General features: G+C 40.0%; 1 long non-coding RNA gene across 1 annotated transcript; it reads right to left on the reverse strand.

Annotated features, from left to right (window-relative positions):
* Positions 1 to 10,737: 10,737 nt before the first annotated feature.
* LOC106609010 (uncharacterized) lies at positions 10,738 to 13,453 on the reverse strand. The gene is made up of 3 exons (XR_001329624.3): positions 11,907 to 13,453; positions 11,457 to 11,519; positions 10,738 to 11,289 (listed from the first exon to the last, which is right to left on the reverse strand). It is a non-coding gene; the product is annotated as an uncharacterized LOC106609010 (long non-coding RNA).
* Between the last annotated feature and the right edge of the window lie 8,557 nt (positions 13,454 to 22,010).

Raw genomic sequence — 22,010 nt, forward strand, 5'->3', positions numbered from 1 at the left:
CCTGGCAGAAAAACAGCGCATTTGGTAAGTGGTCGATCAGAGGACACTGAGACTGGGGCGCGTGCACGAGGCGACACCATGTTTTTATTTCCTCGTCTTTGAACTTAAACAGGGTTTCCCGGTCGGAATATTATCGCTTTTTTACGAGAAAAATGGCATCAAAATTGATTTTAAACAGCGGTTGACATGCTTCGAAGTACGGTAATGGAATATTTAGAATTTTTTTGTCACGAAACGCGTCGGGCGCGTCACCCTTCTTTACCCTTCGGATAGTGTCTTGAACGCACGAACAAAACAGAGGATATTTGAACATAACTATGGATTATTTTGAACCAAACCAACATTTGTTATTGAAGTAGAAGTCCTGGGAGTGCATTCTGACGAAGAACAGCAAAGGTAATAACATTTTTCTTATAGTAAATCTGACTTTGGTGAGGGCTAAACTTGGTGGGTGTCTAAATAGCTAGCCCGTGATGGCTGGGCTATCTACTCAGAATATTGCAAAATGTGCTTTCACCGAAAAGCTATTTTAAAATCGGACATAGCGATTGCATAAAGAAGTTCTGTATCTATAATTCTTAACCTCTTACATCTAGCCGTTCCGCTAGCGGAACACCTGCTCCAATATCCAATGATAGGCGTGGCGCAAATTACAAATTCCTCAAAAATACAAAAACTTCAATTTTTCTAACATATGACTATTTCACAGCATTTTAAAGACAAGACTCTCCTTTATCTAACCACACTGTCCGATTTCAAAAAGGCTTTACAGCAAAAGCAAAACATTAGATTATGTCAGCAGAGTACCAAGCCAGAAATAATCAGACACCCATTTTTCAAGCTAGCATATAATGTCACAAAAACCCAGAAGACAGCTAAATGCAGAACTAACCTTTGATGATCTTCATCAGATCACACACCTAGGACATTATGTTATTCAATACATGCATGTTTTGTTCAATCAAGTTCAAATTGATATCAAAAAACAGCTTTTTACATTAGCATGTGACGTTCAGAACTAGCATACCCCCCGCAAACTTCCGGGGAATTTGCTAACAATTTACTAAATTACTCACGATAAACGTTCACAAAAAGCATAACAATTATTTTAAGAATTATAGATACAGAACTCCTCTATGCACTCGATATGTCCGATTTTAAAATAGCTTTTTGGTGAAAGCACATTTTGCAATATTCTAAGTACATAGCCCAGCCATCACGGGCTAGCTATTTAGACACCCGGCAAGTTTTATCTAACCACACTGTCCGATTTCAAAAAGGCTTTACAGCGAAAGCAAAACATTAGATTATGTCAGCAGAGTACCAAGCCAGAAATAATCAGACACCCATTTTTCAAGCTAGCATATAATGTCACAAAAAGCCAGAAGACAGCTAATTGCAGCACTAACCTTTGATGATCTTCATCAGATGACACACCTAGGACATTATGTTATACAATACATGCATGTTTTGTTCAATCAAGTTCATATTTATATCAAAAAACAGCTTTTTACATTAGCATGTGACGTTCAGAACTAGCATACCCCCCGCAAACTTCCGGGGAATTTACTAACAATTTACTAAATTACTCACGATAAACGTTCACAAAAAGCATAACAATTATTTTAAGAAATATAGATACAGAACTCCTCTATGCACTCGATATGTCCGATTTTAAAATAGCTTTTTGGTGAAAGCACATTTTGCAATATTCTAAGTACATAGCCCAGCCATCACAGGGCTAGCTATTTAGACACCCGGCAAGTTTAGCCTTCACCAAAATCAGATTTACTATTATAAAAGTTTGATTACCTTTTGTTTTCTTCGTCAGAATGCACTCCCAGGACTGCTACTTCAATAACAAATGTTGGTTTGGTCCAAAATAATCCATCGTTATATCCGAATAGCGGCGTTTTGTTCGTGCGTCCCAGACACTATCCGAAATGGTAAATCAGGGTCGCGCACATGGCGCAATTCGTGACAAAAAAATTCTAAATATTCCATTACCGTACTTCGAAGCATGTCAACCGCTGTTTAAAATCAATTTTTATGCAATTTATCTCGTAAAAAAGCGATAATATTCCGACCGGGAATCTCCTTTTCGGCAAACAGAGGAAAAAACACAAAGACGGGGGCAGCCAGTGCACACGTTTAAGCCCACAGTCCCTTGATCGGCCACTTGACAAAGGCGATAATGTGTTTCAGCCTGGGGCTGAAATGATGACATTCAGGTTTTTCCCGGGCTCTGAGAGCCTATTGGAGCCGTGGGAAGTGTCACGTTAGAGCAGAGATCCTTTGTAATTGAATGAGATGTCAAAGAAAGACAATAAATGGTCAGACAGGCCACTTCCTGTAAAGGAATCTCTCAGGTTTTGACCTGCCATTTGAGTTCTGTTATACTCACAGACACCATTCAAACAGTTTTAGAAACTTTGGAGTGTTTTCTATCCAAAGCCAATTATATGCATATTCTAGTTACCGGGCAGGAGTAGTAACCAGATTAAATCGGGTACGTTTTTTATCCAGCCGTGTCAATACTGCCCCCTAGCCCTAACAGGTTAAAATCAATTTTTATGCCATTTTTCTCGTAAAAAAGCGATAATATTCTGACCGGGAATCTGCATTTAGGTAAACAGACGAAAGAAAATAAAGCATTCGGTCGACTCGGGCATGCGCCTAAGCCCATAGTACTCTGATCGGCCACTTGCCAAACGCGATAAAGTGTTTCAGCCAGAGCCTGCCTCGATATCATTCAGCTTTTTCCCGGGCTCCGAGAGCCTATGGGAGCCGTAGGAAGTGTCACGTTATTGCAAAGATCCTCAGTCTTCAATAAAAAGAGCCAAGATGAAACACAACTTTTCAGACAGGCCACTTCCTGCATGGAATCTTCTCAGGTTTTGGCCTGCCAATTGAGTTCTGTTATACTCACAGACACCATTCAAACAGTTTTAGAAACTTTAGGGTGTTTTCTATCCAAAGCCAATAATTAAATGCATATTCTAGTTACTGGGCAGGAGTAGTAACCAGATTAAATCGGGTACGTTTTTTATCCGGCCGTGTCAATACTGCCCCCTAGCCCTAACAGGTTAAACATAGTGGATAGTGATAAGTCAGTGTGTGCAGATTATTATACCCAGCATCAGGAACCCGTCCCTGGGTAGATACTTGGTCCTGTTGGGGGTCCAGGTTGGTCCTCTGGGGCTGGTGGGGCCTACAGGGAGAGAGATACTCATGAAACACACAGATCATATTTTACTGTATGATAAGCAACCTAGTTGAAAGACAGGTGTACCCGTGAATATTCTGTTACAACAATATCCTGTAATGAGAAATGCATATTATAATACTGTTTTAAACTTTTGTAATTAGACATTTTTATCCTAAACATTAATGAAAACGTTAAATGAGATATTATAAAAGTCTCACCTTCGGCGTTTTATATTAACACAGCCAGCAACAACCAGGCCCACAACCACTCCTACTAGGACTGATGTAGAGGGTCCAGGAGTTACACCTGGAGAGAGAACAGGTAGTTGTAGAAAATAAAAAAAGTAGTGGACAAAGCAAAACATTAATACACATTTCTACACAGACATGTACACACACACAACATCATTCACAGTGATAGTGACAGGATCACTGATGATTAATGATATGGATCTGGACTGGATCTCTCCTTGACACCAGTAGAGACCCTGGTCAGACTCAGCAGCTCTACTGATGGTGAAGGTGGCTCATGTTTTAGTGTGTCTGTCAGACAAGGTCACTACTGTCTTAGTGTTGTCTTTTTATCATGTATAGCTCCAGCCACTGTCAGATCCCACTGTACATGTCAGAGTTACTGTCTTTCCAGTGTATGCAGGGTTTGGATTTACGGTCAGTGTAATTTCAGGAAGAGCTAAGAAAACAAAGACCAAAATGTCAAATCTGATACATGCTTGATCATTTAAAATCATTTTTCTGTTGCAGTTAAGTTTTGTTGAAAGTTGAGTTTACATACTGTAGGGGTATGCTGACTCCATTCAGTTAGAATTTACAGTGTTTACAGTGTTTACAGTACGGTATTTACATTAACCCTCCTTGACTCAGAATTCAGAAAGTCCAGATATTAATTGAAGATAAATAATGAACTCACCAGTGACGTTGATGTGGAGAGATAAGCTGAGATATGAATATTGGGGCGGTCTTGTCATTGTCCCCTCGCACTGGTTCTGACCAGCCTGGTCAGAGAGAGAGATGGTGATGGTTCTACTGGTCTGTCCTGAAATCTGTTCTTTATTTATTAACCAGTGGTAAGTCCAGCCTGTGAAGTCTGATATGTCACAATGCAGCTTCTATTAGATACAGAGGTACCATACTCTGGAATTCTTATCTTCACATTGTCAAAACCTCATCATCCCTCAATAACTTCAAGCGCAGACTGGGGGTCAGCCTGATGAACCAAACTACCCAATAATCCCCTTCATGTAACCTAACTCTCACTCACACACACAAACAAATGTACACACATATAATCAAATATGTTTTTTCTTGTTTACTGAATATATTATGTACACTTATAATTAATATGCTTTGTTTAACTGATTGAACAAAGCATATTAACAGTGGTGTTTTTCATATCAGCCATTTTGGGCTTCTAACCTCAATAAATAAAAGATAGACAGATAGTGTAGGCCTCCCCTCAAACCGTTGCTAAGTTGTCAGGTGGCAAGCCAAGACAGCTAACCTTAGTTGTCCCCCCCCCCCCCCACACACACACACAGAGTGTAGTTTAATTTTGCTTCACATCATTACATTTTGAAGACATGAATCCAAAGTTTTTTTTTACTATTTACCTTGTAGTGTGTAGAGTTTGAGACGCTGTGTGAAGAAACAAGGTAAACATCTGGGGTTTCTTATCGCCCCCTTCAGGACAGACCTGTAACTACTCCACATTCTTGTAGAACACAATATAGAAACTAAGATGTGATTGGTCACATAGCAACAACATAACCCCTCAGTCTACTGGGTCTGTCCCCTTATTCCTTCCGCTCTCTATGTCATCATATTAGTTTATTATATATGTTTCTCAGGCTCATGCTACAACCTGATTAAAAGCTGTAGTGACCAACAGCTCCATTACTCTGCAGTCGGTAAACACAGTGTAACCAAACAACGTCATCAGTTACCACATTTATTGTGCATATATGACATACTTCATATTCTATGAATGAAACATATTCTTGTCCAATAAAGGAAATAGTTAGCTAACAATATTCAAAATCCAGAGAAATACATTAATCATCATCATCGCAGAGTTGCACATAAAGTGTACTCCATTCTGAGCCTCTGGCAAGTCCTCCGGATGTCTACAGTTCCTGCGGCTCTGATGCTTAAAGAGAAACAGAAAAAAATAGCATCTGATGTCATGTTCATCTCTACACAACTTCCTCTTACTGTAAAAGTAAATGGAAACATCAGCACTGTGGTCTTTCTGTGGGAGGAAGAGATAAATATAGTATATATCAGAGAAAGATACTTAGTGGATAAAACATAGTTGTACAAAAAGTGAAGTCAATATTGCATTTATCATACCTGGTCATGTTCACACGTTCAGTACAATCTTTAATGTCACTAAGAGAGGTGTCAAAGGTTTGACGTCATGGCATGTTTATCATTTGGTTTATGTTGTAGCTATTTGGAGGACAACTGCATGTATATGTTCTTGAGATAGAGTCTGTCAACTGTTCAAAGTAATAACCCAGGAAAGTAGTGATCACAGTGATAGTTTGAATGTAAAGGAGATAAATGAATAAGTAAACTACAGAAAATGTATGCTGCAAGAACATTGTCATTCTTCGCTCTGAAAAGGACATAAATCAATGCACAACTTTTCATGTGTACTCATCAGCCCAGCAACTAGGTTTTCACAGGTTTTTGCATATGATTACAACCATTTCTCTATTTGACTCTCTCTGATCACAGCGGAAAAAGACAGCTTCACAGAGTGCCTTCCTTCACAAACCCACACTGCTAAAGATGAAGAGAGAAAACCATGACCCCTCAACTATGACAAACAAGTGCCCTAATATGAAGTTCCTCAGCTTTTTAATTTCATTCACTGTGCACTGGAAGAAAAAAAAAACTTAACCAATTGCTTAATTAGCATTATTATGCAAGTTGAGTGGACTGAAAAATGTGAAGAATTTAAGCCAATGAGTTAGTCTTTAATCAACAAACTCTGCTTGAAGTCAGTTGTATTTGAACAAGCTTGTTGAGTAAAATACAAAATGAATCTTTGCTCAAAACAACACCAATCATTATCATTATTCCAGCATGATCTCTTGCAGGGTGATTTTCAGAATGCTTTGTTTCAATACCTGTGTATTTGCATGTACTATGACTGGTTGATTAATCTTATGCTACACAAACATAGATAACATACATTTTTCAAAACTAATCCTATCTGTTACTAGTTGGACTTATTTCACATGTTTCGAAACTAATCCTATCTGTTACTAGTTGGACTTATTTCACACATTACTGATATGTTTGTTCCAGTCGATATGATTTAGGTAGTCTCAATAATCAATCTTCTCTACCCCAGCAGTCATTCTGAATGCAGGTTGCGTGTGCCTGAAAGTTGCAATTGTTGGATATCCTAACTTTGGCTGGATTCCAATAGAAATGACAGGTCCTTTTGCAAGCCGGCATAATTTGACTAAATCAGGAGTTTCAGACCAGTGTGTTAGGGTGTAACTAGGCCCCCGGGGGCTTTATGATATATGTAATGTGTTGTCATAATGAGTTTAATTTTAAAGATGACATATCCACTTAGACATTCACTAGGTGAAGGCTACAGTACTGAAAACCATTCAATACAACAATCATGCCTCTGTCGCTAACAAATACAGTTGTGAGTGGTAATTCAAATTCATTCTAAATGCAAGGCACTCAAGGTATGCAAATAAGGTAGAATTATTTGTTTCTCTGAACAGCATATTTTTTTAGAATGAACTGAATTCCATCTGGTTATTGGGACAGACATGAATGCCATTCTGGACATGCGGACAAATCAAATAAGACCATCTACAATCAAAACGTAACCAAGGCTCTACAGCATATACTCTGAATTCAACCTCATTGATGCCCAGCGAGCACATAATCCTAACACAAAAAAATAGTACACTTTCTTTTCACAGGCATAAAGCAACCTCACTAATCAATGTCATACTGTTAACAAAAACTATTTTCTTTAATCTAGAAAATAAAAATTTGACATATGAGCTTGTCTGATCACCACGCTTTCTACTGCCTATTACCGAATCTTCTAATTGTATCTAGGCCTTCAAAGAAAGGTATAAGGCCTTATGACATACTGTATATATGAGAATCATCAAAGGGAGAAGGAAATAAAGCAAATAGTATAGGTTGTGATGAAATTCAACAGTAACATCTAGGCCTATCTACAGAATATAGAAGTGTAAGATGCAGAGCATGCAGAGGGTTCCATATCTATGGAATGCCCAGCCTATGACCACATCCTGTTCAGCTCACAGTAATTTCTGGTAGGGAGAGGAGGGTGCCTTCTGGACGTCCAAATGTGATCTTGTCATACAGAGTCTACAGCTACATGTGACAGATAATCAAGAAGAAACTGTTTCAGCATCAAGAAAGGTAGTGACTCTTCTCAAAGTAGACTACATAGTCTTCCATTCAACTGCAGACATTTTACCATTTATATCTTATCTTGTTCAATTTTGTAACGGCTGTCTGAGGAAGAAGTGGACCAAAATGCGGCGGAGTTAGGGTTCGTCATATTTAATTACACGAACACTATGCAATGTACAAAAACAACAAAACTGACAGCCAACACAGTCCTGTCAGGTGCAACCACAATGACAAGCACAATTACCCACGAAACACAAAGGAAACGTAGGCAACTTATGTGTGACTCCCAATCAACCACAACCCTCTACAGCTGTGCCTGATTGGAAGTCACACGGCCAAAATCAATGAAACAATAAAACACACACACTCCCTTCTGCCACGTCCTGACCCAACTACACCCTCTACTGGTCAGGACGTGACAAATTTTTACATTTTAGTCATTTAGCAGACACTCTTATCTTAGTAGTGAATGCATACATTGAATAGATTTTTTTTGTCTTTTTATTTTTTTTGTACTGGCCCCCCATGGGAATCAAACCCACAACCCTGGCATTGCACACACCATGCTGGCGTTGCAAACACCATGCTCTACCAACTGAGCCACAGGGAAGACTTCAATCTTGGGATAACTTTTTGTAAGTCGCTCTGGATAAGAGCGTCTGCTAAATGACTTAAATGTAAATGTAAATGTATAACCAGATCATTGACAGTTTCATAGATGGATATTGAGTTTACATTACTATTTTATCTTGACTGGAATCAAAATACAGCCCATTACAATACATACAGCTTCCACACATTCAGATAAATAATAACGACAATGCATATTTACATCTCCAATTCTTGTGTTGTCCATAATATCAGCATATATTGCGTTATCAGTTTGATCTGTTGTGTTTTATAAGAACAAAATATCAACCAAACAGAAACATTTTATACAGAATATCAACAAACATTCCCAGGAAATAATGAGGGGTCTCACTCTTTTTCTAATTTCTAGCAAATCCCCCCCAAAATCCAATCAGCTGAGGAATACTTCTAGAACCACCTGAAATGTCACTTTAAGTATAGCTGAGGGCCCTAAGCTGTACACACCTGTGTTACTTCGGCCCCTGCAGTAGCACACTGCCACAGCTACAGTGAGGATCAGCACCACAGCTCCTCCCACTGATACTCTGATGTAGATGGTAAACCACACCAGTCATGTCACATATTGTACAACACACATGATTAGACTATACAATATGATAAAGACTAAATGGCTCTATATCATATACATCCAATGTAATCACATGCATTACATATTATATTTGACAACATAAGCGTACAAGCACACTGAACGTGTATGGAAGGGATTATTATGATATCTAGGTACCTGGGGTGGTTGTGTCATTACTACACTTTACTGTCGCAAAGGCAGTTTTCCAACTGACTTGGTTGGAGGCGTTGCACTTTACACTGATGTCTCCCTCTGCTGGTGAGAGAGAGAAGTGAATCTGCTGGGCGTCCCCATAGATCTCATTGTCTCTCTCCCAGGTGTAGGTAATGTTGGAGTAGCAGGACACGTTGCACACCAGCCTCACCGTACAGGAGTGGTTGGCCAATCGCTTGTATTGCGGTTTTATTGTGTTTAAAATGTTCAAATAAATAAAAAATTGTTACAAAACTTACCATAGTGGAGGTTGGAGAGAAGGAGAAGTAGTATTCCCTGTTTGGAGAAGCAGGAGAAGGGACCACCAGACATCTCTGTAAGGTGTTGTATGACTGTTTCCTCTGGCTGTATGTCCTTATCTATCACTGTCACTGGTAGCTAGCAGTTGACTAACCAAAACACACAGAGAAGAAAGAGCAGAGACTTCCTCTTGATGAGGGCTGCTGTTCTATAAGTAATTACTGTATGTTAGCTGAAAAATAAGTCACATATTATAGTTGCTCTCTGAAAATACCCCTTCACTCAGCTTGAGAGTTAGATGATGAGGTGTGGGTGTGTTTGAGGTCTGTCACTGTGTTGATCAGTCTGATTGTGGTGGTTTTGGAGCATGTGTTTCCTATCTGCTGCTGGTTGTGTGGTTAATGGTCATGGTGTTTCACAGATACCGGTAGCTTTGTTACTTTATGAGCAGACCACTCAATGTTGCAGAGAAAGGGAAAGGAGGGAGATAGAGGGCTCGGAAGAAGAGAGAAAGACAGAGAGCGAGATTGAGAGAGAGACAGAGAGAAAGAAAGACAAAGAGCGAGGGGGAGAGAGACTGTGAGGGGGGGTTAGAGAGAGCGAGAGAGAGCAAAAATGTCATAACAGTGTCTGTGCAGTTTCCTCTTGGCTTCATATGCCTGCAGAAGTGTTTGCATGACTTCTTCTGCATGCTCATAGGTCAGTGTGGCTGAGGGACATGAAACACCTGCCAACCCTTTCGGAAGGTAGTGGGTCCCAGGTTACTGATAGAGGCCTCCCTTCTACGTTTCAGGTAACATCTCTTGGTGATGCCACTTCCTGTGACTGTTTCTCAGGAGCAGTGACAATGACCTGGCTGCCTGCTGTCTGTCTGACCACATAGACATAAACACATAAACACAGAAACCCCCTAACTGGAACAGTGACCTTCCTGACCATGCAGGGACACTGAAGATAGCAGTCAGAGTCATACACCACTAATGTCATTAATCGTTATGTCCTGTCTGTAGGATGAGCAGGTAATATGGGAGAACAGGTACTCATTCATACGTAGGTTACTAGATCCTCAGAACTCCTGCGGAGTATATGACATCACAAACCTGAGAAGAACTATTCTATTCAGACACACTCTTCCCCCAAAAGTCATTCTGAAAATACCAATAGGTCTTCAGCTGATGGGGTACGGCTTTTGAACTTTGCTCACGGGGCATTTATGTTATGTTCTTCAAGATTCAATGGGTAGATATAATTAAGTCCAAAAATGGATGCAGAAATAGCAGATTGCCTTTTAACTCACACATTGTGGAGCCTGAGATCTATACTAGGCTGAAAGGAGGTTTGACCAAATTAGGTTGTATGGAAAAGTTGATGATGACAATATCCATGTACTGTAAGAAAACACTCATACCATCTGGTGGATAAAAAATTGTTTATTAAAAAAGCACAATGCAAAGACATTGTTAAAGTACATTCCATTAGAAGGAAACATGAATAATACTTTTTGGAAATTCACATACAAATATGTTATTCTATGATCTGAATGACAGACATAATAAATCGAAGATAATACGTTTTAATAAATTTACAACAAAACACTACAATTCAATACACAACAAAAAGCAGATACAATTTCTGTTGCTGCAGATAAGATCCATCATCATTAATCCATGTAATTAAAAAAAGCTGTTAAAGTAATACACAATTAAACCATGCTTAAATAATATATCTGTTGGTAAATAAAATAAGTAAGAACTCTTTAATGTACAAGGTGTTATTGTGTGTGTGTTTGTGTGTGTTTGTTTGCTTGTGTGCGTTGAGAGTGCAAAATCCATGTTCCGGGTTCCTTCTACTCCTCCTCTAATGTTGTGTCCTTCCATCCCTCCATCCATCCATCCTTCCATGCCTCCATTCCTCCATCCCTCCATCCCTCCATTCCTCCATCCCTCCATCCCTGACCCCTCAAGTACCTGCAGCATATCACCACACAAAGTTGTTTAGGACACGCAGTCAAACAAACTCTTAAGAATCAAACAAAGATACATACTTTAAATAGATACAGTATACTTTGATATCAGAGCATTAGTTCCATATTAGTATCATATAAGTATCAATAGCTTATGGCTATTAGTCTTACCTGGGGCTGTACATGGCTTCACTTGAGAATAGACCGAATCTGCCTCAGGTGGGGTTGCTGTTTCTTTAAGGAGTGAGGATAAAACATCAGCATAATATAACAGTTATATACAGAGTATTATACAGCTAGTCAATATGGGGTCAGAGGTGTGATGTTATGATAGGGGGAATATGGAAGGAGGGATGTCCACATCCACGTCTTCGGCACCTGGGGAACAGTGGGTTAACTGCTTTGCTCAGGGGCTGAATGACAGATTTTTACCTTGTCAACTCAGGGATTAGATCCAGCAACCTTTCGGTTACTGGCACAGCAACCTTTTGGTTACTAACCACTAGGCTACCTGTATTTTAACTTTAGCATGAATACAGTATAGAGTTGTTGTTGCTTTTGTTCTTCATATGTTTAATATTACTAACATATTAACAGTAAGTAGAGATATTAGTGTATTACCTGTATATTTCAGATGCTGGTGCTGCTACTGCTGGATCAAGTGATGTGCGCACAGATTCAACTCAAAAAGTTGGACAAGAAAAAGAAAAGAAATTCTCAACTGTCACATAAATTAATACAAAATGTAGCAGTGTTTTTTACTCATCAAATTTGATAAAAATGAACAAATTCTCTCCTCCTCCTCAGAAATGACAGCTGATCCAGAAGAAAATCCAGTCTATTCTGAGGTCAAGACCGGGAAGACCAAAGGTGAGACCCATTCTACAGGTTGGCAGTCAGTGAAATCTAAATGTGTGTTTTTGGAGTTTCAAAAAAGATGCTGAATAATCTAATTCCTTAATTTATTGACTGGAAATGTCCATTTTCAGCAGCAACTGGATGTGATGTGACCTATGCTGAGGTTGACCTTAAACAGAAGGCCAAAGCCAAGAAGAAGAAAGGTAAGATTGGACATCCCTCCTTTCATTTTCCCACTATCATAACCACACACCTCTGACCCCAAATTGACTAGATGCATAATATTCTGTGTATAACTGTTATATTATGCTGATGTTTTATCCTCATTCCTTACAGAAACAGCAACCCCACATGACGTAGATTCGGTCTATTCTCAATTGAAGCCAGGTACAGCCCCAGTTAACCTCTCTGGGCCAGTGGGACGCTTGCGTCCCACCTACTCAACAGCCAGTGTAATCCCGTGGCGCGATATTCAAATACCTTAGAAATGCTATTACTTCAATTTCTCATAGATATGACTATTTTACACCATTTTAAAGACAAGACTCTCGTTAATGAATTTCCTTAGCCCCATCCCTCAGCCATATACAACAAAAAGTGTCAGGGTGGCCATTTTGTGGGAGTTTGAATTACGGACTGCAGCTTTAAATGGCCGCTGACTTCCCATGTTCTGCACACAGAGAGTGTACAGAGACCAAAAACACCAAAACACCACTCGTTAATCTCTTAACACAGTTTACTATAACTGTAGCAAAGGAACCCTCAACCATTTACAATAATCACAACTTGATACAACAACACATCCAACACATATTACATTTTATATTCATTGTCATTGACAGCACATTTTGCAACCACTGAGTTAGCACCACTCTTTAGTTCCTGAGTGATGACCTGGTTAAATGCACACCACACTAACCAGGTCTGCATGGCATCGGCTATACAAGCTCAGGTTCTCACAGTGTTGCAACATCGATGTAGTAGGGTGGTCACTTTCTTTCTTCATATCTACACCATATTTGCTGATATTTCCTTTGAGTGCCATTTACTAATATTTTCCCAATAAGGGCTAAAACACCATAAACAAAGCTAAAGCATGAAACTGTCTTCATTTCGATTAATGTCTTATTCCTTTTTCCCTTAAATTCTTAGTAAATCAGGTAATTAGTGTTCATAAACAAACACACTAACTCAGTACTTACATAGTAGCAAACAGAGCAAGGTGTGCTCCATTCTGTCCCCACAGACAAGTGACTTTCTCTACAACTACAGTCCTTCTAACAAACCTCTCTACTTCCTATATGATGACAGTCTGCTTAGATCACAAAAACTTCACCATACACAGAAAAACAGAGAGAAAGATTCTTGAGAAATTTAAAAATAGATATGTAAGTGTAGGACTTCCCTCAAACTTTCACTCAGTTGTCAGTTGGCAAGCCAAGCCAGCAAACCTCTGTTGGGGCACAATGGAAATGGACATCTCCAGCCACCCTTCACATCTCTCTCTCTCTCTCACACACACACACACACACACACACACACACACACACACACACACACACACACACACACACACACACACACACACACACCTCAGATGGTTCTGTTATAAGTAATACATTTAGTTAGCTACTGTCTACATATATATGTTTGTTATTGTGTTGTATTTCAATTTGTCTGTATACAGTATGTGATGTGTATCAGGTCTGTTGTTCATGTACTGTATTATGTGTGTGTTGTTTGTGTGTGTGTGTGTGTGTGTGTGTGTGTGTGTGTGTGTGTGTGTGTGTGTGTGTGTGTGTGTGTGTGTGTGTGTGTGTGTGTGTGTGTGTTGTGTGGTTTGTTTGTGTGTGTGTATATTGTTTGTTTGTCTATTGTTTATTTTAGTCATTATTTGTTTTACTTTTTTCACTTGATTTTCTTTTTGTAAATTATTTGCTTTACTTATTTAATAATACATTTTTATATGCATTATATATATATTTTTGTGTGTATTTTCTTAAAACCGCATTGTTGGTTAAGGGTTTGTAAGTAAGCATTTCACTGTTGTATTCGGCGCATGTGACAAATAACTTTTGATTTATTTGCGTTATTTATTACCACTGACCAGAGATGGGAGGAGTTTCAAAGCTGTAACTGGGGAACTGGGTTTCCAGGTTAAAGTCTAGAGTTTCATTCAGCTTCACATCATTACATGTTGAATACATGAATCTATTTTCTTTAACTATTTACCTCTAAAAATATCTAAGTGGTTTGTTGTAGAGTATGGGACACGTGTACAACATGTGTGAAGAAACCAAGAGAAAGGTTACAGGGGAAAGCAGTTACAGACTTCACCTTTAGTTGGTATCCTATGGTAAACATCTGGGGTTTCTTATCGCACCCTTCAGGGACATGCTTGTAACTACTCCACATTTTTTTGGATCACAATATCAAAACGAATCAATCAAATTTATTTTTAAAGCCCTTTTTAAATCAGCAGATGTCACCAAGTGCTTCACAGAAACCCAGCCTAAAACACCAAACAGCAAGCAATGCAGATGTAGAAGCACGGTGGCTAGGAAAAACTCTAGAGAGGAACCAGGCTCTGAGGTGTGGCCAGACCTCTTCTGCTGTGCCGGGTGGAGATTATAAGAGTACATGGCCATTAAGGGCTCAGTTCCTCCTGGGGGAGGGGAGGGGAGGGGGGGAGCGGGAACGAGAGAATTAGTGGTCAAAAAAAGTGAGGCCCGCATCCATAGAGACACATACCAGCTCTACTGGTATTACTAATACTACCAGCAGTACTACACCTGCACCTGTCAATGACACAAGTTGTTCTGCTTCCACGAGCACATCCAATGCTAGCATCAGTAATTCTACATTTATTGTTAGACCAGCTAGCATGGACACTGACAGTTGTGAATCTGATGCAGCCCGAAGAGCTACTGCCCCTTTACCCCGGGTAAGAACTGAACAGACAGGGACGTTGGATCCTCAAAGAGGCGCAAATATGATGAGATTTCCATTGTTTTGAGGTTCATTTATATTGGGAGTAGTGCCTTTGCTCAGCCACAGTATGTTATATGTGCAAAAGTACTATCTCACAACTCGATGAAACCTTCACTCTTGCACAGACATTTAGAAACAAAACATGCCAGTTTGAAAAATAAGCCACAGGAGTTTTTTGAGCGAGAATTAAGACGACTTTCGAGTAGTAAGACATGTATAAAAGCAACAGATACCATTAATAAGAACGGGCTACAAGCATCTTATATGGTGAGCTAAAGAGTGGCTAGGACAGGCAAGCCCCATACTATTGTGGAGGACTTAATTCTTCCTGCTACCGCGGATATGGCTGGAGCATTGCTGGGGGAAAAGGCCCAAAAAACTATACAGGCAATTGTCACGTCCTGACCAGTAAAGGGGTTATTTGTTATTATAGTTTGGTCAGGACGTGGCAGGGGGTATTTGTTTAGAGTGTTCCGTGGTTTTTGGTTATGTTATATGTTAGTATATTTCTATGTTCTGGTCTAGTCTTTTTAGTTTTATGTTTAGGGTTATTTAATGGACCTTCAATTGGAGGCAGCTGTTCCTCGTTGCCTCTGATTGAAGGTCCTATATAGAGGGGTGTTTTTGTAATGGGTTTTGTGGGAAGTTGTTTTTGCATAGCTGTGTGTAGCCTGCATTACTGTTCGTTCGTTCGTTCGTTCGTTCGTTTTCTTGTTTTGTTTTGTTTTTCAGTGTTCAAATAAAAGCAATCAACCCGCTGCGCCTTGGTCCATTACATACAACGACCGTTACAGCAATGCCTTAATCAAACAATACTGTTTCGCGCCGTATCAGTGACATGGCAAGAGATGTTTTGAAACAATTACAGCTTCGCATACAAGCCAGTGAATTCCATGCGTTACAGCTGGATGAGTCAACAGATGTGGCGGACCTGGCACAGCTCCTGATATATGTCCATTACATTTATGGGGGGGGTCAATACATTTTTTAAGTACTGGACAGCTTTGTGACATCAAATGGACTTTGGTGGTCAAGATGTGTTGGTATCTGTACTGATGGGGCAAAAGCCATGACAGGGAGACATAGTGGAGTGGCAACGCGAGTGAAAACAGTTGCTCCCGACGCTACTTGCGTACACTGCAGCATCCACCGAAAGGCTCTTGCTGCCAAGGGAATGCCTGATACCTTGAAAGACGTTTTGGACACTACAGTGAAAATTGTTAACTTTGTTAAAGCAAGGCCCCTGAACTCTTGTGTATTTTCTGCATTTTGCAATGATATGGGCAGCGACCATGTAACGCTTTTGCAACATAGAGAAGTGCGCTGGTTATTAAGGGGCAAAGTATTGACACATTTTTTAAAATTGAGAGACGTGCTTAAAGTTTTCATTACTGATCGTAATTTTCACTTGTCTGACCACTTGCATGATGAAGAGTTTCTCACACAACTGGCGTATCTGGGTGAGGTTTTTTCATGCCTGAATCTAGAAGTACAGGCTCTCAGCAACTATATTCTATGTGCGGAAGTTGGAGCTCTTCTCTGTCTGTATTAACAAGGACAGCACACAGGTCTTTCCACCGTTGTATGATTTTTTTGTGTGAAAATGAACTCAAGCTCATGGACAATGTCAAATGTGATATAGCGAAGCACCTGAGTGAGTTGGGTGTACAATTATGCAGGTACTTTCCCTAAACGGATGACACACACAGCTGGATTCGTTAGCCCTTTCATGCCCTCCCTCCCTCCCTTTCATGTCCACTTACCGATATCTGAACAAGAGAGACTCATCGAAATGCCAACAAGCGGTACTGTGAAAATTGTATTTAATCAGAAGCCCCTGCCAGATTTCTGGATTTGGCTGCGCTCAGAGTATCCTCCCTTGCCAAATCAAGCTGTTAAGATGTGAGAGGGGATTCTCGGCCCTCACTAGCAAGAAAACTAAATACAGGCACAGACTGTGTGTGGGAAATGATTTAATACAACCCAACATTGCAGAGTTATCCTTTCAAGCACAGCCTTCTCATTAACATGTGATGAGTTATTCACAATTTTTGATGAACAAATAAGGTTTTATATGTTTATATGGTTAAAGAAAGAGCAAAATCATTGATTATTATTATATTATTATTTGTGTCCTGGTCCTTTTAGAGCTCTTTGTCACTTCCTACGAGCTGGGTTGTGAGAAAAATGCACACTCATTCTTATGTTTAATAAATGTATCGTATAGTGTGTGTGGCAGGCTTACAATGATGGCAAAAAACAACATTTGAGAATGCGCTAACCCTGGTGCTAGAAGGGGCTACGCAGCTGGAGTTTGAATGTTTGAAGGGCTACGCGACTATAAAAAGTTTGGGAACCACTGGTGTAGACCAATTAGGGTTTCCAATCTCTCCAAAATAATGTGGTGATCGATGATGTCAAAAGCAGCACTAAGGTCTAGGAGCACAAGGACAGATGCAGAGCCTTGGTCTGACACCATTCAAATGTTATTTAGCACCTTCACGAGTGCAGTCTCAGTACTATGATGGGGTCTAAAATCAGACTGAAGTATTTCGTGTACATTATTTGTCTTCAAGAAGGCAGCGAGTTGCTGCGCAACAGATTTCTCTAAAATGTATGAGTGGAATGGGAGACTCGATATAGGCTGATAGTTTTTACACATTTTCTGGGTCAAGGTTTGGCTTTTTCAAAAGAGGCTTTATTACTGCCACTTTTAGTGAGTTTGGAACACATCCGATGGATAGGGCGCCATTTATAATGTTCAACATAGGAGGGCCAAATACGGGAAGTAGCTCTTTCAGTAGTTTAGTTGGAATAGGGTCCATTATGCATCTTGAGGGCTTAGAGACCATGACTATTTTCATAAATGTGTCAAGAGATAGGATTAAAAAACTTGATTGTCTCCATTGATCCTAGGTCCTGGCAGTTCTGTGCAGACTTAGGACAACTGAGATACGGAGAAATACGCAGATTCAAAGAGGAGTCCGTAATTTGCTTTCTGATGATCTTCATCTTTTCATCTAAGAAGTTCATGAATTCATCACTGCTGAAGCGAAAACCATCCTTTCTTGTTGAATGCTGATTTTTAGTTAGCTTTGCGATATTATTGAAAATACATTTTGGAATGTTGATTTTGTTTTTAGGGGTGCGACTGCATCTAGGGTATTACGGAAGGTTAAATTTAGATCCTCAGTTAGGGGGTTAACCGATTTTTGTATTCCGACTTCCTTGGGTAGGTGGAGGGAGTCTGGAAGGGCATTTCGGAATCTTGTGGTTGTCAGAGAATTTATAGCACGGCTTTTGATGATCCTTGGTTGCGGTCTGAGCAGATCACTTGTTGCGATTGCAAATGTAAAAACAGTACCTATAAAAAGTGATTGAGTATGTTCCATAGAGTTCAGTAGTTCAGAGTCTCACAACTCAACCAGCGATTGAGTTTTGAGACTCTGCTGTAGAGCTCATCACTCCCCTCAACTGGGAGGGGGCATTGGTCACATAGCAACAACATAACCCCTCAATCTACTGTGTCTGTCCTCTTATTCCTTCCTCTCTCCATGTCATCATATTAGTACAGACATGAAGCACTTCTGTATGGGTTCATATCAGTAGAAATCAAATCTAAATGTGGTTTACAGAAGACTGACAGCAATATGGTGCATAGAGATTTTGTTAGAAAGTGTTGCTTTACACATGTCACGCCCTGACCATAGAGAGCCCTCGGGGTTCTCTATGGTGTAATAGGTCAGAGCGTGACTAGGGGGGTTTTCTAGTTATTATAGTTCTGTGTTGGTGTGTGAGTATGGTTCCCAATTGGAGGCAGTTGAATATCGTTGCCTCTAATTGGGGATCATACTTAGTGTGTCCCTTTTCCCACCTGCGTTGTGGGATATTGTTTATAGTTAGTGCCTATGTGCGCTACGTATTGGCACGTTCGTTAAATCTTTGTTGTTGTTTTGTAAGTTGTAAGTTTCACTTTAATAATAATAAATATGTGGAACTCTACTCACGCTGCGCCTTGGTCCGCTTATTTATTCAATGAACGTGACAACATAATAACAAGTGTATAGGAATGTTCAAGATGTAAATGCATTGTTTCAACTCAGTAATACAGACCGTAAAAGGAATATGTCCTTAAATGTAATTATATTTTAAAGATATACAATGATGTTGGGAATCACTTTTTACTTGACATGTGAGAATTAATACAACATACAACACACCCCCCATATACAGTACCAGTCAAAAATTTGGACACATCTACTCATTCCAGGGTTTTTAGTTTTACTATCTTCTACATCTGAACTATGAAATAACTCATATGGAATCACCTAGTAACCAAAAAAGTGTTAAACAAATCAAAATATATTTTCTATTTTAGATGCTTCAAAGTAGCCACCCTTTGCCTTGATGACAGCTTTGCACACTCTTGGCATTCTCTCAACAAGCTTCATGAGGATTGCTTTTCCAACAGTCTTGAAGGAGTTCCAACACATGCTGAGCACTTGTTGGCTGCTTTTCCTTCACTCTGCGGTCCAACTCATCCCAAATCATCTCTACTGGGTTGAGGTCAGGTGATTGTGGAAGCAAGGTCATCTGACACAGCACTTCATCACTCTCATTCTTGGTAAAATAGTCCTTACACATCCTGAAGGTGTGTTTTTGGGTCATTGTCCCGTTAAGTGCAAACCATATGGGATGGAGTATCGCTGCAGAATGCTTTGGTCGCCGTGCTGGTCAAGTGTGCCTTGAATTCTAAATAAATCACTGACAGCGTCACCAGCAAATCACCCCCACACCTCGTCCTCCATGCTTCACAGGGGGAACCACACACGCGGAGATCATCCGTTCACCGTTTCCGCGTCTCACAAAAGACACGGCGGTTGGAACCAAAAATCTCAAGTTTAGACAGCTCAGACCAAAGGACTGATTTCCACCGGTCTAATGTCCATTGCTCTTGTTTCTTGGCCCAAGCAAGTCTCTTCTTCTTATCGGTGTCCTTTCGTAGTGGTTTCTTTGTAGAAATTCGACCATGAAGGCCTGATTCACTCTGATTCCTCTGAACAGTTGATGTTGAGATGTGTCTGTAAATTGAACTCTGTGTACCATTTATTTGCAGCAGAGGTAACTCTGTGTCTTCCTTTCCTGTGGCGGTCCTCACGAGAGCCAGTTTCGTCATTGTGCTTGATGGCTTTTGCAACTGCATTTGAAGAAACTTTTAAATTTCTTGAAATGTTCTGGATTGACTGACCTTCATGTCTTAAAGTATTGATGGACTGTCGTTTCTCTTTGCTTATTTGAGCTGTTCTTGCCATAATATGGACTTGGTCTTTTACCAAATAGGGCTATTTTCTGTATACCACCCCTACCTTGTCACAACACAACAGATTGGCTCAAACACATTAAGAAGGAAAGTAATTCTACAAAATAACTTTTAACAATGCTAACCTGTTACTTGAAATGCATTCCAAGTGACTACTTCATGAAGCTGGTTGAGAGAATGCCAAGAGTGTGCAATGCTTTCATCTCAAATATAAAATATATTTAGATTTGTTTAACACTTTGCCGTTAGAAATATATAATGGATGGAGAGTAGCGTTAGAGTTAAACTGATTCAACTGCTCGTCCAACTGCACAGCCCTAACATGTAATCCCTCAGAAGTAATGAAGGTTTGTTTGCCTTTTCGAGGGCTGAAGATTTCTATAGAAGAAATTTATCAGAAAAAGTTGTCCCTGGGCACTTTGTCTATTTACATTTGAAATGAACCATTTGAGTCAACATTACTTGATGACAAGGATATAAGAGAATGACATAAAGAACGAGAATATCAAGCTGGATAAGTTTATTGTAGATACACACTGAAAGAAAGTGGTCACCTCGAGCCCTGCAGCGTTACACCATAAGCATGATGGAAACCAGTAGAAAGGGAGACACCGCCAGCAGACCACACAGAAGCCTGGGCAGCAGAGAGATGGAGACAACAGAACCTGGAGGGACTAGCCTAACACATGTTTTACCATCTAGACACACACACACACAGCTCTTCGCACCTCTCACTGTCACCCAGCTTTCTGGTGATTCTCCATCTTCAGATTTGGCTGCAGGATTTTTCTTTCATAGTCAGTGTAGCTGTTGGGCAGGGCATTTAATTTGTTTTATTATTAATCCAATTATTTAAATTTCATTAGAGACTCTCAAAACCATCACACCAGAGCCAGTGTTGCCAATATGAGACAGATGCCCTATAGGTGTCACGCCTGCTCCCTCTTCCCCTCCCTGGAGCTCAAAGGCGCCAGGCTCCCCAGCATTACACACTCTGCCTTTCCCCCGTCACATGCATTATTTGACTCAGCTGGACTCAATCACTTCTGTCATTACCTCCCCTGTATCTATCTGGTTCCCCGCTCTATTCCCTGCTGCAGCATTGATTGTCATGTCCTTGTTTTCCCGTGTGCTGATGCTGTGCCTGTCTTGTTTCATGTCTGTTCTTCATTAAATGTTGAACTCCCCGTACCTGCTTCTCGACTCCAGCATCGGTCATTACAGAATGCTGCAGCCACTTAAGCCTTCTGTATTTTTTTTCAAAAGAGGATGACAATGGGGATACATTTTTAATCTTGTTTGTGTCATTCTCGTTGATGGTTGCATCGCGTTTATTTTGTATTTAAAATGTTTAAATATATAAAAATAGTAACGATACTTACCATACTGGAAGGTAGAGAGTAGGATAAGTAGTATTCCCTATTTAGAGAAGCAGGAGAAAGGACCACCGGACATCTCTTTAAGGTGTTGTATGACTGTTTCCTCTGGCTACATGTCCTTATCTATCACTGTCACTGATAGCTAGCAGTTGACTATCCAAAACACACAGAGAAGAA

This window comes from Salmo salar, chromosome 07 (genome assembly GCF_965601325.2).
Source record: "Salmo salar chromosome 07, fSalSal1, whole genome shotgun sequence".
Taxonomy (NCBI): Eukaryota; Metazoa; Chordata; class Actinopteri; order Salmoniformes; family Salmonidae; genus Salmo; species Salmo salar.